The sequence below is a fragment of the Salvelinus sp. IW2-2015 genome, unplaced genomic scaffold, assembly GCF_002910315.2.
Source record: "Salvelinus sp. IW2-2015 unplaced genomic scaffold, ASM291031v2 Un_scaffold2421, whole genome shotgun sequence".
Lineage (NCBI taxonomy): Eukaryota > Metazoa > Chordata > Actinopteri > Salmoniformes > Salmonidae > Salvelinus > Salvelinus sp. IW2-2015.
Window position 1 is genome coordinate 92,094 of NW_019943742.1, and position 4,382 is coordinate 96,475.

Below are 4,382 nucleotides of genomic sequence, written 5' to 3' on the forward strand. Positions count from 1 at the left end.
TGAGACTGGGACGGGAGGTTAAACCTTCAGCAGGACAATGACCTTAAGCATACTGCTAAGCAACACTCGAGTGCGTTTAACCTTTTCTTTAAGGGGAAACATTTTAAATGTTCTTGAATGGCCTACTCAAAGGCCCAGCCTCAATCCAATGAGAATCTGTGTATGATTAAGATTGGTGTACACCAGCGGAACCCATCCAACTTTTTTTAATGTTATTTATTTTATTTAACTAGGCAAGTAGTTTTTTAAGACAAATTTCTTATTTACAATGACAGCCTCAGAACAGTGGGTTATCTGCCATGTTCAGGAGCAAGCACGACAGATTTTTACTTTCAGCCGGGATTTTGGCTCTAGCACCTTTCAGTTACTTTATTTTTTATATTTTATTTATTTCACTTTATTTAACCGGTAGGCAAATGAGAACACGTTTCTCATTTACAATTGCGACCTGGCCCAAGATAAAGCAAAGCCAGTTCGACACATACAACAACACATATCCAACACATGAGTAAAAACAAACATTACAGTCAATTCAATACAGTGAAAAATAAGTCTATATAACAATTGTGAGCAAGTGAGGTGAGATAAAGGGGAGGTGAAAGGCCAAACAAAATATATAAAAATATATATATAAATAAATAAAAAAATAAAAAAGGCCATGGTGGCGAAAGTAAATTACATATAGCAATTTAAAAAAAAACACTGGAATGGTATGGTTTTGCAGTGGAAGAAAGTGGTAAAGTAGAGCTAGAAATAATGGGTGTGCAAAGGGAGCAAAATAAATAAATAAATACAGTTAGTAAAGAGGTAGTGTTTTGGGCTAAATTATAGATGCTATGTTACAGGGTGCCAGTTAATCTTATTGAACTTGCTCTGACAGTTACAGGCCCCAACGCTCTAACCACTAGGTTATCTGCCGCCCCAACTTGAAGGAGCTGTAAGTTTTGCCTTGAAGAATGGGCAAAAATCCCAGTGGCTAGGAAGTGTCAAAGCTTACAGCAACATTACCCCAAGAAAGGACTTCTAGGTGTAGTGGCTATAAAAAAGGTGGCTCTACCAAAGTATTGACTTTGGGGGTGCAATAGTTATGCACGCTCAAGTTTTCAGTTTTTTTCTTATTTCTTGTGTGTTTCACAAAAAAAATTATTTTGCATCGTCAAAGTGGTAGGATGTTGTGTAAATCAATGATACAACCCCCCAAAAATCCATGTTAATTCCAGAGTTGTAACGGCAAGCAATGTAGGAAAAATCGCCAAGGGGGGTGAATACTTTCTCAAAGCCACTGTATCCGTTTCACGATTTCAAAAATGTAAGCACTTTATGTATCTAGTCCCCCTATTTGAAGAACTCATAAGTATTCTAACCAATTCATTTATAGTGTGTTAAAGTAGTCATAAGTTTAGTATTTGGTCCCATATTTTTGAACACAAAATCAAGGCTGTGACTGCCATGATTGAGAAAGATCATGAATAATAATGAGTGAAGAGAGTTACATAGGCTACAACTAAAACATGCTAACCCTCTCACCATTACCAATAACAGAGGCTACAAACAAAACATGCTAACATCTTACCATTACCAATAACAGAGCTACAACAAAACATTGCTAACCTTTACCATTACAATAACAGAGGCCACAACAAAACATGCTAACATCTCACCATTACCAATAAACAGAGGCTACAAACAAAACATGCTAACCTCTCACCATTACCAATAGCAGAGGCTACAACAAACATGCTAAACCTCTCACCATTACCAATAACAGAGGATACAACAAAACATGCTAACTCTCACCATACCAATAACAGAGTCTACAACAAAACATAACTAACCTCTCACCATTACCAATAACAGAGGCTACAACAAAACATACTAACCTCTCACCATTAACCTCAAATAAAAGGTGACATTCTGTACTGTTCGCCTAACATGAAACATTCTATCTCAAATCCCAAAATGCTGGGCGCTAGCACCAAATTGAAAATGGTAAACCTCACTGTCCAAAACACATATGTTGTGGACTATGTGTGCCTGGTAAACACATTGTGATCTGGTGAACATTATCACTTGTTGACAACTACAGGAATTCTGACCCCAGAGTCTCCAGTTTACAGTGGGGATTCCGCAGTCCAGCAGAGAGCAGGCCTTCACTCCTGAATCCTTCACGGTCATTGTTACTTTCAGGTCCATCCAGCTCTCTCAGGTGTGAGGGGTTTGACTTCAGAGCTGAGACCAGAGAAGCACAGCCTTCCTCTGTGACTCCACAGCCTGACAGCCTGACAAAGAGATCATCATGAKTTCACAAACACACTGTTAATTTAACGYGTAGTGTAGAAGGACAATGGTAAATACATTTGGTTTKTTCTTTCAAACAACATATTGAATCCTCTTTCGTATTGTATGGTCAATATGTTATACTGATGGGAACATCAATGCATTGATTCAAAATTATATTATATCCAAATTTGAATACTTATTTTTCTCTTAACGTAATATTTAAATATATTGTCATAATGCTAATTTCACCAATGAGCCAATGATGATTGACAAGGACGAAAGGAACGAACCCTAACATTTGGCGAGCTAGCCAGGAGTGAGTGTCACTGCGGTTGGTAGAGATTCTACACCATGGTGCCAGAGCTCCAAATMAAATAAGGTAAGCAGACACTCGTTTAATCTAAGTCTGTAATTAAATGGCGTTTACTGGTGTGGTTTCCCTCTAACAAGTGGCACCTCACTCAATCTAAATGAAAGACATACACGTTGAATATGATATAGTCGGATCTTAGTTTGGAGAAAGTACGTAACGGACTATTGGTGAAATGCATGTTGTCAATATAGGATGAATGAAATTAATGATTGATGATTTTTATTTTGGGTAATAATGCAGGTGAACATTATTGAAATACTAGTTTTTATTTTGAGAGGTGATTCAGTAATGATCATCTATTTTATTTTGGCTGTGTAATACGGGTGACTATTACCAATACTAGTTATTTTGGTTTTGAAGAGGTGGTTCAGTATTGATCTTCCATTATATATTGGGAGTAATGCAGCGATCATTACTTTATGTTATTTTGGTTTTGGAGTGGTGTTTCTGTGTTAATCYTCCATTATATATTGGGAGGTAATGCAGCGATCAATACTTAATGTTATTTTGGTTTTGAAGAGGTGGTTGTAATACTCATCTTTCTATTTTATTTTGAGTTGTAATGTGAAGAGACCATTACTGTCATACTAGTTAGTTTCTTTGGGAGAGGTGATTCAGTGATAATAATCATCTATTTTATTTTGAGTTGTAATGTGAAGAGACCATTACTGTCATACTAGTTAGTTTCTTTGGGAGAGGTGATTCAGTGATAATAATCATATTTTTTATTTTGTAAAGGTAATTCAGCTACAATTACCAAATACTAGTTATTTTGGTTTTGATTTTTACTATATGACTAAGTTATTTTGAAATTTGTCATGTTTATTTTGAAGAGGTACCCAATGGCTGAGTTGAGTTGGTTATGAATGGTGCGTTGTATGTTTCATTGTTTGTTTGGTTTGGTTTGGCTGTGGGATTAGGGCGGGAGTTTTGGTAAATGGCCAAAGTGGAATACCAAAGTTAGGAGGTAGGACAGAAGTTTATTCTAATAAAAGGTTGAATGTATTTGTTCAAGTGAAATTTTCCCTACCATTAGGAAGTATTGGAAATGTACAACCCTAGTATATCAAGTAAGAGAAATTTACAGGACATTCTATAGAAAAGTAAAAGTTATTTTGGTGATCCATCAACGCACCCAGGGCATGGTGTACAACATATTACTAATTACTGCTCACACCTTAAGATAAAAACATTAGGAATTGAAGTTACCATCTGTTGTCTCTGAGGGCCCGTGTGTGAAACTGTATTTGATATAAGTAGAACGCTTTACTATAACCTGGATCAAGTGGGAGATAAATTAGGATTACAGCGCATCACCCACTGTTATTTGAACACACAACTGAAAGAAGATAGAGGAGGATTTAATATAGGCATATTCCTACTATTACACCCACTTTAGGATAACCCTATAGAGGCTAGAAAAACACATTACACACAGAACTATCTAAATAAAAAAGCGGAGCACATGGCACAGTCAAAACCAGGAATGAGGAGATGGGGAGCAATGAAAGCCTGTCACACCTGTTGCATATATGCAAAAGAAGGTTTCCCTGCTGTGGAATTTACAGTCACTTTTACAGAAATGCAATGTCTGGATTAGAGGGATGGCAGGAGAAAGTAAGCTATCCACATACGCTGGTTCATTTACAAAACAAGACTAGGTTGGATTAGTCAAGTAGATAATTCAGAAAGAGAAAATGGCACAAACAGAAGGAGATGACGAGTGCGC